We start from the raw sequence: 12,174 nt of genomic DNA, 5'->3' as shown, positions 1-12,174 counted from the left end.
TATATATATATATATATATATATATATATATATATATATATTTTTTTTTTTTTTTTTTTTTTTTCTTTTCAACAGAGTGCACTCCGGAACATGATCCACAGTAGCCTTGGGTGCTAATCAAAAACGATATAAGCAAGCAAACACGAAGCACTCCAAAGGTCTTGTATATGTTCTTCACTTTAATGTGAACGTTTTCGGGCACAAAATAGCCCGTCCTCAGACTTACAAAGATGAAATCACTTACAACCAGCCGTGTTTAAATCTCATCACCAAACAAACGTGAGCACGCTCTTCCCGGTAGACGTGCCTCCAATAATTGAGTGATGTCGTTGTCCATGGCAACGTGTATAACTTCTACAACATAAGCAGAACAGACGTGGATTTGCATACAACAAGGATATGTTAGAATAGGAAACTTACTGACAGTATCCAACCAGGACACGGTGTCTAAATTGCCGATCATTGTGTGTAGACAAGCTGGTTACCATAGGAACCATAAAGCTTCAAACCGTAATACCGGTAATGGTAATATCGGCACTCAATGAGGGGCGGGGCAATACAGTTGTCAAAGCAACAAGTAAAGCATCACACGTTAAAGGCATACTGCCAAATATACAATAGAGAACATGCCAGACAACAGAGGAAGTATAAATATACAAGTGGATGCCAGAACTATTAGGCATATTAAACCAACCGCTAGTCTCTAATGTTGTGCGGCATGTATGGTAAAAAATATTTATACATATAAAGAAAGTTATATCAAAAGCGGGGATGAAACAGGTTAGCCACAACAATATATGTATAGACAATAGGGAAACCGGTGTCCAAATCACCCATCATTATGTGCAGATCAAGAAATTGTCAAAAAAGCCAAAAAGCCATACAGCATAATATCAAATATATTCATATTGGCACATACTGGGGGGCGGGGCAACACAGTTGTCAAGCAACCAATAAAAAAAAAAACAAAAAAAAAAAAACACACATTACATATGATAGATCATAATACATAATCCAATACACGCCGAACAACACAGAGAATGTAAACTAAAGATCGTAGGATGCCGAATATCAGGCATATTAAACCAACAAGTATAGTAGTCTCTACTGTTATGTGGCGTGTGTGTCAGAGAATAATATAGATAATTCTAGGATATGGTCTCAATGCAGTGATACCAAATGTGGTATCACACAAATATACACGAGATTAAGGAAAATTCTCCAAAACAAGATAGTGACTACAGCTGATAAATGATGGATAAAGCATAGGAATATTAACATCAATAAAGCATGGGACTATAACATAACTGAATGGATCATGGATCTCAGATATCCATGTTGTTATAGAAACACCTGCCAGTCCAATTGAGTATTGAGACTATTAGGGACATATCCAATTGGAATGTTCTATCCCCTCCTCTTGGCAGTGGTGGTACATGGTCTATGATCATATATTTGAGGTCCATCACACTATGTTGTAACTCCAGGAAATGTCTGGCAACCGGTTGTTCTGATGAACCCTTTTTTGAGTGCTGTCTTGATTGCAGATCGGTGGTTCGCCATTCGAGTGCGGAGGTCGTCGGAGGTCTTACCCACATAATAAAGCCCACAGATACAATGTAAGAAATATACAATATATGTTGTCGTACACGTAAGGCGAAACCTATGTGTATAGATTTTGCGTTTGTGTGGGTGAGTGAAGGTGGGACCGGTTATGAGACCTCTGCATGTCGTACAACCTAAGCATCGAAAGACGCAAGGTTTCTTAATGTACAGCTATGTCGACTGTCTGTAACAGTGTATAAGGTCAGTTTTGATCAAAAGATCACAGAAATATCTCAACCTCCTATACCCTACCCTAGGTGGTTCCGTTTTAACCAGAGGTAATGACTGGTCAGTGCTAATAATTTCCCAGTGTTGCTTTAAAGTATCCATTAAGGGACCTTTGTCTCCAGTAAATGTATCAGTATACAAAATTGACCTTCTCACATTAAGGTCAGCTAATCCAAATAAACAGTCTTTTTATTTCAGTATAAATTCACGGTCCACTCTTATTGCAACTCAAAATGTATTAGATTCCACAGAATAAACACAGGAAAGTAGACACAAATTTATGGAAAAGTCGGGTCAGTCTTGGTCATATATGTGTACACACTTATACTTATCCTTTTGTGTGACTGACCGGTTCCGGTCCACGGAGAGAGCAAATTGCGGGGTAAAGAAAAAATATTGTGTGCTTTATATGTCACAAACAAAAAAGGACTGTGCCTGTATTTCATAAACTCTTTTACTCACCGCTGCTCCTCTCCTCTTTGGCAACACTGACCCGACTCCTTCCTGCTCTGTGAGCACTATGTGCATCCGGGGTCCGTGTTTCCGCTCCTCAATCTAGAGTTCAACTCGAGTTTAAGGTGCTGGGATCAACTTAGTAAAAGAAACTCACCCGGGGAACTCTTTAAAATCCAAAATGCTTTATTTCCAATATGTTAAAATCTTTTGCGGAAGCATAAAGAAAAGAAGGGGTATTTACTTCAAACACCCATATCGACCAACGATAGCGCCAAGGGGTCAGCTGACGCGTTTCGGCTAATCGCCGTAGTCCAAGCTGTATGACCCACTATACACCCCCCCGTCATTTAAAACAATTAATCACATTTCATTGGTTGTTCTAGGCTTGACGCTACAATTTCAATTAATTGATAAATTTCATCGATAAAACAATACTTCTATTCTTTGCTTATATTACAAATTGTTACACTTTAATTGATTGCAAATATCACAGTATTCATTTCTGCCTTATTCAAACTTTGACTACTCTTTGCTCCTTGGGAACTGAAAAAGATATAACTCATTACTATATATGTTAAAGCGTATTGCATAATGTGATTTACAGACATTTTTTTCTTTCCTTTCCCTTCTTTCTTTCATATTTTTAGACATTATTATAAGCTTCCCATATATAGTTTAAAATTGCAAGTTAATTTTCAGTTTTGCTTAGTAAGTTTTATTCACTTTTTCAATCCTTTTGTGACTGTTTGCAGATGCTTTGTTTCTAAGCTCCTTGTATTTATGTCTCCCTCCTAAAAGAGCCTCTCTCAATATGTTGTTCACCAACTTTTGCTTATGAGTGGTATAACACCTAGGCTGAAATTGTTGTAACTCTCTTTTGTTTAAGAATGTTGTCTGAAGTGCCTTGGTATACACCCCACTACTTTATACCTTGTTTCACACCTGAGTTAGAACCGTTATAGCTCCTTTGTATTTCCTAATATTATTTGCATATTTCTATTATGCATCTAGTTATTTATCACACTGTTTCCCTTGAGACTGCATTATCAATTTATTGCCAAAAGTTAATTACATCTGATTCCAGATTCAATCCTTTTGGAATTCTGGTCTGTAATTTTATCATCCAAAACACCTCCTGTTTTGACAGGAGGTAATTTATACCCTCCCCTCTTTTTGGGGTTTTTACATTCTGTATAATTGTCGACCCTAGAGTGTTAGGACTTTCATTGTGTTTTCTCAGGAAGTGTTGAATTAAAGGTGTAGTCATTTTACCTGCTTTGATGTTAGTTACATGCTCCCTGATACGACTCCTCACCTCCCGAGTAGTTAAACCTGTGCATTGGATATTACATATTATACAGTTTAGGAGATATAAACAATATGTGGCCCTGCAATTTAAGCATTCTCTGTGATTAAACTCCTTTCCAGTAGCTTCACTTTTAAACTTGTCCCCTGGGATAAGGTACTCACATGCTGTGCAGGTATGATTACTGCATGGGTACACTCCTACACATGTTAACCATGAGCTCTCAATTTCTCTATTTTCCTGTAGTTTAGTTGGTGCTACTATATTTCCTATAGTCTTTGCTTTTCTATAGGAATTATAGGAATAGAAAACCCCTATTCAGCCACAACTAAAAAAACCATTAACCCTTAAACTCCCAGCCCCCCACATCACCAAAAACTAAATTAAGTTATGAACCCCTTAACCTAACAACCTGCTAACTTTACATTAAAATTACAATATGCTTATCTTATAATACATTTAAACTAACATTTACAATTAAAATAAAGTATATTAAACTATTAATTAATCTACCCTAACTATTATCCTACAATTAAATTAAACTGTATTAAAGTATTAATTAACCCAGTGTTTTTCATCCAGTGTGCCGTGAGAGATCCTCAGGTCTGCCATGGCAGACTGACAACAGTGACATATTTTTTAAACTTTGCTTGTTTTTTACTCCCAGTTGTGTGTTTTTTTTTTTTTTTTTTTTAATTTTGGGATGGTGGTGTGCCACAGGATTTTTTAATGTAAAAAAAGTGTGCCACGGCAAAAAAAGGTTAAAAATCACTGAATTAACCTACCCTAACTAGTATACTAAAAATGCATTAAACTACCAATTAAATTAACTATATTACATATTTAAAAACCTAACCCTACTAAAATTATTTAAATCTGCAATTAAACATTTCTAAATAAAAAAAAAACAAAAAAAAAACACTAAGTTACAAAAAAATAAAAAAGCCACAGTACAAAAAATAAATAATACAAATTACACCTAATCTAATAACCCTATCACAATCTCCCCCCCCCCCAAAAAAAAAAAAAAAAAAAAAAAAAAAACCTAGCCTACAACAAACTACCAATGACCTTTAAAAGGGCCTTTTCCGGGGCATTGCCCCAAAGAAATCAGCTCTTTAACCTGTAAATAAAAAAATAAAATAAAAAGACCCCCCAAAAGTAAAACCCACCACCCACACAACCAAACCCCCACAAATAAAAACCTTATCCAAAAAAGCTAAGCTCCCCATTGCCCTGAAAATGGCAACTTTAAAAACTGTAAGTGGATCGTCGGGGGTTAGTGTTAGGTTTTTTTTTTTTAAGGTTTATCTGGGTGGGTTTTAGGGTCTGGGCAGTAAAAGAGGGCATTTAACTCTTTTACTGCCCAGACCCTAAAACCCACCCACATAAACCTTAAAAAAAAAAACAAAAAAAAAAAAACCTAACACTAACCCCTGACAATCCACTTACAGTTTTTGAAGTTCTGCTTGAAGGATCCATCTAGCCGGCAATAAGTCTTCATCCGGATGGCCTCTTACATCTTCATCCAGCAAAGTCTTCATCCATGTGGCCTCTTCTATCTTCATCCATCCAGCGAGTCCATCCTGAAGACATCCGGCACAGAACGGGTCCATCCTGAAGACATCCGACGAGGAGCTTCTCTTCAATATGGTCTCTGCTGTAAACTATATATTGAATGCAAGTGACATCATTCAAGATGGTGTCCCTTGCATTCCTATTGGCAGAAAGGTTCTGATCAGCAAATAAGATTAGAACCCCGAAAATCCTTTTGGCTGTTCCAATCAGCCAATAGGATTTGAGCAGCTCTCATCCTATTGGCTGTTCCAATCAGCAAATAGGATTGAGCTCTCAAAAGTTAAGGTAGGTTAATTAACAGTTTAATATAGTTTAATTGTAGGATGATAGTTAGGGTAGGTTAATTAATAGTTTAATATAGTTTATTTTAATTCTAAAGGTAAGTTTAAATTTATTATAAGATAGGGATGTTGTGATTTTAATGTAAAAATAGCGGATTGTTAGGTTAATAGCATAATTTAGTTTATGGCAATGTGGGGGCTGGCGGTTTAGGGGTTAATATATTTAGTTAGTTGCAGTGATGTAGGAGGCCAGAAGTTTAGGGGTTAATAATGTTATCTAGTTGTGTTGGGGTCCGGGAGCAGCAGGATATGGGGTTCATAATTTTATTTAGTTGTGGTGGGGTCCGGCAGCAGGATAAGGGTTAAACATTTTAGTATAGAGGTGGTGTTTAGTGACAGGGTATAAATAAAGTTGTTAACAAGCTGAATAGCAGCAAGATCGATGACTGCTAGTTAACAACAGTGCACTGCTCATCGCCCATACTTGGTGCACATCTTTTTGCCGGCTATTTTTTATAAATATTGAGATCATATTTAGGTTTGCAGCCACAATGTTAGGCGAGCATATTGGTGCCGTTGAATGCAAGAAAGTTGACGGCTTATTAGATAGGCCTCATAGACTAAAAATCTTTCTGAAATGCTTAGTAGCCTCAACATAATATTCAAAAGTTCTTACCACATCCAAAGAATGTAGAGATCTTTCAAGAGAATTCTTAGGATTAGGACACAAGGAAGGAAAAGCAATTTCCCTACTAATGTAGTTATAATGCACAACTTTAGGCAACAATTTAAACAAAGTCCGTAAAACAGTTTTATCTTGATGGAAAATCAGATAAGGAGACTCACAAAAGTGAGCCAACATTTCTGAAACTCGTCTAGCAGAAGAGATAGCCAAAATAAATAACATTTTCCAAGAAAGTAGTTTAATATCCAAATAATGCATATGTTCAAAAGGAGGAACCTGCAAAATCCTTAAAACCAAATTGAGACTCCAAGGAGGAAAAAGACTTAACAGGTTTGATATGAACCAAAGTCTGAACAAAACTGAATATTAGGAAGTTTAGCAATCTTTCTATGAAATAAGACCGAGAAAACAGATATCTGTCCCTTCAAAGTATTCGCAGACAAACACTTATGCAAACAATCATGAAAAAAAACTGTAAAATCCTAATTTATCCAAATATTCATGAAAAAAAACTGTAAAATCCTATTCTTAAAATAAAGGCAAAAAAAAAAAAAAAAAAAAAGTAGAGGAACACCTTGAAATATAGGTTATCCAAACCTGATAATAAATCTTCCTCGCAAAAGACTTCTGAGCCTGTAACATAGTGTTAAAGAGAATGTCAATGTTGATGCTAAAGTTCATTCATCAAAATTTAAATTTCACTCCTGTTGAGAAAAAAAAAACAAAAAAAAAAATAAATTTACTTTTTAATCTTCACAGCAGCTCCAGCTTCCTCCACTCGTCGCAAAGCCTCTTCCTGAGTCTAAAATGAGGAATCCGGCTTCCTCCAATCACAGCGTTGAATCAGACACTGATTCTTCCGGGGGGGGGGGGGGGGGACGTGATTGGGGGATGACCTATTCATTATTTTGGCTTGCAACAACCGGAGGAAGCTGGAGCTGCTGTCAAGATTATAAGGTAAGTTTGTTTTTTCTGATTTTTTTTTTTGTTCTCAACAGGAGTGAAATGTAAATTTTGATGAATTAAAGTGCCCCTGTTTTTAATTTTTTTTTTTTTTTTAAAACCAGGCACTTTAGCATCAAAATTGACATTCACTTTAATCACTGAGTCAGAGAAACTTCTATGACTAAGACCTGAGTGTTCCATTTCCATACCTTCAAATTTAGAGATTTGAGAACCTGAAGGAAAAAATGGCTCCTGAGACAGAAGGTCTGGCCTTAAAAAAAGTGGCCAAGGTTGGCAACTGGACATCCGGACAAGATCTGCATACCAAAACCTGTGAGACCATGCCATGCTGTCAGAAACACACAAGATTGTTCCATTATGATCTTGGAGATCACCCTTGGAAGAACTAAAGGCAGAAAAATGTAAGCTGGTTGGTAAAACCAAGGAACTGCTAAAGCATCCACAATCTCCGCCTGACGATCCTTGGATCAGGAAAGATATCTGGGAAGTCTGTTGTTCAAATGCGAGGCCATCAGATCTATTTCTGGAAGGCCCCACATCTGCACAATCTGCTTAAACATCTGGATGGAGAGACAACTCCCATGGATGCAAAGTCTGAAGACTGAAATAATCTGCTTATTTATTGTCTACACCTGGCATATGAATCACAGAAATTAGACAAGAGTTGGACTCCGCCCAATAAGATATCCAATATGCTTCTTTCATTGCTAAAGAGATGAGAGTCCCTCCCTGATGATTGACATATCCCTATGTTGTGATATTGTCTGTCAGAAAACAAATGAAAAGTTCTCTCTTAATAGAGGCCAAACATGAAAAACTCTGGAATTTATCTTTGCAAATATACAAATGTATTTTAGAATTGGTCTTAATTGTAGATAATTAAAGGGACAGTCTAGTATAAATTAAACTTTCATTATTCAGATAGGACTTTTAATTTTAATCAACTTTCCAATTTACTTTTATCATCAAATTTGCTTTTTTCTCCTGGTATTCTTAGTTTAAACTAAACCTAGGTAGGCTCATATACTAATTTCTAAGCCTTTGAGGGCTGCCTCTTATCACATGCTTTTTAAATCTTTTTTCAACACAAAGAGACATAAAGTACACGTGGGCCATATAGATAACACTGTGTTCAGGCACAGGGGGTTATTTAAGATTTAGCACAAATTAATGATGCTAAATTTAAGACAATAGATAATAAACAGTCACATTTATGTGATCAGGGGGCTGAAAGAAGGTTCCTAGATACAAGGTAATCACAGAGGTAAAAAGTATATTAATATAACTGTGTTGGTTATGCAAAACTGGAGAATGGGTAATAAAGGGATAATCTATCTTTTAAAGCAATACCAATTCTATGGTAGACTGTCCCTTTAAGAATTTATTTCAGCTTTGATAAATTGGCATAGGAGTTGGCTGTTTGCACAAATAATAAATACATTTTTGATGTTTTAAATTGGAATTATATAGGACAAATTTTGGCTATATAGCTGATTGTACTGTCTGAATGTTAGTGGCTCATATCTTGGTATCTCTCTGTGGTATTTTAATGAAATTTGATTGTGAATAAAGTTAATGAATAAAGTAATTTTTTTTTTATAATCTTTGCATAGCATATTAAAATAGTTCAAGCTTGTATAATATTGATTCATATTTGGTTTTCTATAAATATAATTTAATATGTCTATAAATGTTAACTAATACAAAAAAAATAGGAATTTATTTTAATTTTATGGTTTTGTATATGCATTTTATTGGGGTTTTATTTTAAATAATTATTATTAAATATATTGTATTATAACCCAGCCATATACTGACAAGAGGAATAATTTCCCTTGAAATTGTGAAAGAAATTAAAATTACTGTTTTCCTTTCTGTTTGTTTCTCATATCTTGAGGGAAAAGATGACCTTTACCTCCCGTGATATCAGAGATAATTTCCGTTAGGCCAGATCCAAACAAGGTCTTCCCCTTGTATGGAATAGCCAGAAGTTTAGACTTAGAGGAAACGTCCGCAGACCAATGTTTTAACCATAAGGCTCTGCGAGCTAGAATAGAGGACCCTGAAATGTTAGCTCCCAGCTTGATAACTTGAAGTGAAGCGTCTGTAATAAAGGCATTAGCTAGTTTAAGAGCCTTTATCCTATCCTGGATCAGAACCAAAATAAGTCTCTGTCCTGAGAGCCTCAGACAGAGCATCAAACCAATACACTGTTGCACTAGTGACGGTAGCTGGTTGCAATTGCAGGCCCTGGTGTGCATATATATTTTTGAGTAAACCCTCCAACTTTTTATCCATAGGAGCTTTGAAGGCACAACTATCCTCTATGGGAATAGTAGTTCTCTTAGCTAAGGTGGAAACGGCTCCTTCCACCTTAGGTACTGTTTGCCAAGCCTCCTTGATAGAGTCAGCTATGGGAAACATCTTCTAAAAAAAAAAAAAAAGGAGAGGGAGAAAAAGGTATGCCTGGTCTCCCCCACTCCTTAGCAATGATCTCAGAAGCTTGGTCTGCGACTGGAAATACATCTGTGGAGGAAGGAACCTCAAAATATATGTTCAGCTTACTAAACTTTTCAGGGGCAACCACTACTGTGGAGTCACTGTTGTCCAAAATAATTAAAACCTCCCTAAGTAACACACATAGGTGTTCTAGCTTAAACCAAAAAGATACAACCTCAGTATCAGTCAGAGGCATTACACTTTCTGGATCTGAAATTTAACCTTCAGATGCTACAGCGGTAACCTCCTCTTCTGGTTTTTGGGAGGGAACCTACAAAATTGCAACAATTGTGTCAGAAATCTTGCTTACTGAATGACTGGTTTCCCTCCTATATTTGTCCTGCAACATTGGAAAAGCAGATAATGTATCAGAAATTGTAGAATACATGAGAGAATCTATGTCTTTTAAGATAACTTCAGTGGGAGCTAGAGCAGAAGTGCAGGGCACTGCTTGTGCGGGCGATAAAATTTGGGACACTTGGGGAGAAAGCTGCAGCATATATTGAACCTTGCCATTAGACAGTATCCACTTTTGAAATGTTTTGCTCAGAAAAAAATATGTTCCCTATAATTTAAAGTCCTCTCAACATGGGGGGCAGAAAGGTTTAGGGGGTTGCAAATTTGCATCAAAACATAAGGAGCAAGTGACATCCTGCAAGGCTCCTTGGTCCATACTGTTCACTATGAGTAAACTAATAAATAAATAAACTCAAACATGAATAAAAAACTTTTGTACAGACAAATGTTGCTGTGCCTTTAAATTTAAACAGGTAACTTTTTTACCCAACTATGTCAATTATAAACATAAATCAATTTAAACACTACAGACACCCTTACACCTCAGCAACCATGCTGAGATGCCTAACTGACCGCTAAACAGGAGTCAATTTCCCCTTCTCTTGTGGAACAGGAACAATTCAGTAATAAGAATAGCGCTAACGGATAGTACTAGAAGTGCTTGCTTAATCTAAAAAACATGCGTTTCTAGTGACACACTACTCTGCCGTCCCTGCAACCGAAGAAATGTCTCAGACTACTGCACAATCAAAAAGGCGCACAAAACCAGTTAGGACCGCTCATTGTGGGCATTACTGTATGAACTTCATCTCCTGTTTGCTAATTGAAGCCGTCAGGAGACATAAACCACCTGAGCAATTAAAAAAGCCTTACTCCCAGCCCCAGTGCCTACAGGTATGGTTGTCTAAATTCCTCTCCAGACTAGGAGAGCCTGTAGTCCCAAACATAAAGTGCCCCTTCCTGTATGAGCTTCATATGTTCTTTTGTTCAAATAAATGTGCACACTTTTCCTCAGAGTTTGTTTCTTGGCCCCAGAATAAAAAAGCAGCACTTACCTTACATTTGCCTGACAGTAAGGGAGCTCACAGGCTTGAGAGGTCCTATCCCTCACATTGACCTGTGGGGAAATAAAAGACTGAATAAATCCACCTCAGGCTATAGAAGATAGTGCTGCATTAAATACATGGGAGGTGCAGTGAGAATTATGTCCCACCAGTTTCCATTGCTCTAAAGCCATCACTGCCCTACTGAAGAGACTGATATGGACTATGGCTACACCCTAGGACAAAGCAGTACAATCGTGCACTACTTTAAAATAATAAACTCTTGATTGAAGAATCATATCTAACACCTCACTTTACCACTTCCTAACACTAACATAGGCAAAGAGAATGACTGGGGTGGGAGGGAAGGGAGGTGCTATTTAACAGATCTGCTATGGTGCTCTTTGCCGCCTCCTGCTGAATATACCATTAGTAATTAAGATAATCTGTGGACTCATTGATATATATATATATATATATATATATATATATATATATATATATATATATATATATATATATATTTTTTTTTTTTTTAAAAGTCAAGAGGGTGCACCAGCGCTAAAAAACTATAACACTTCTTATTTTATAATTTGATTTCTGTGTTGGTTACTGTTAAGTGTACGTGTGCTGCCTATGATGCAGTGTACCCTTGTCACTGTAGTTAATTGTTAATAGAAAGAGAAAATCAAGTAATGGCGCACAGCTAATTACTATTGATCAATAAATTAAAGTATTGTCAATATCAATGTATTGCTGATTGATATGTCATACAAATAAAAATAAAAATAAAGTACATATGTCCATAAAATTGGTTTTGAGCTCAAGTTATTTCTTATGCTTCAACAGTTTTTATCCTTCTAGGGTAAGTAAGATGTGCTTACCAGAAAGTACCTCAATCCTATGAGGTAAGGTGTCAGCCTTTTTTGGGGGTTTACAGATGGTTCTTGGACTCTTGTCGAGATGAAAAAAAACTTTTCTTTTCTTTTAAATTGTGTAATCTTGCAATTTCTGCAGTATGCCTTTAATGGAAATCCTGGACTCTCTTGTGAAGATGTTACAGCTGGGTGTAATTTGACAAACAGTAATGGAGACTCCTGGACTCTTTTCTTTTCTTTTCCTTATGGTGGAAGGGATCTTTATCTTGTATCAGATCATTCTATTTTGCTCTGCAGCCTGGACATTTGTATTTCGGACTCTCAGATGAGCACACACGTCGGCGTGTTGTGT

At 36.5% G+C, this 12,174-nt stretch overlaps 1 protein-coding gene across 1 annotated transcript in view; it reads right to left on the bottom strand.

Annotated features, from left to right (window-relative positions):
* Positions 1-12,174, bottom strand: part of LOC128640804 (protein PRRC2C) — a 1,245,292-nt gene that overhangs the window by 783,060 nt on the left and 450,058 nt on the right. The gene's annotated exons all lie outside the window — the stretch shown is intronic.

Source organism: Bombina bombina, chromosome 10 (genome assembly GCF_027579735.1).
Source record: "Bombina bombina isolate aBomBom1 chromosome 10, aBomBom1.pri, whole genome shotgun sequence".
Classification (NCBI taxonomy): Eukaryota; Metazoa; Chordata; class Amphibia; order Anura; family Bombinatoridae; genus Bombina; species Bombina bombina.
Note: the sequence above shows the minus strand (reverse complement) of the source record. Positions and strands in the feature narration are given on the sequence as shown.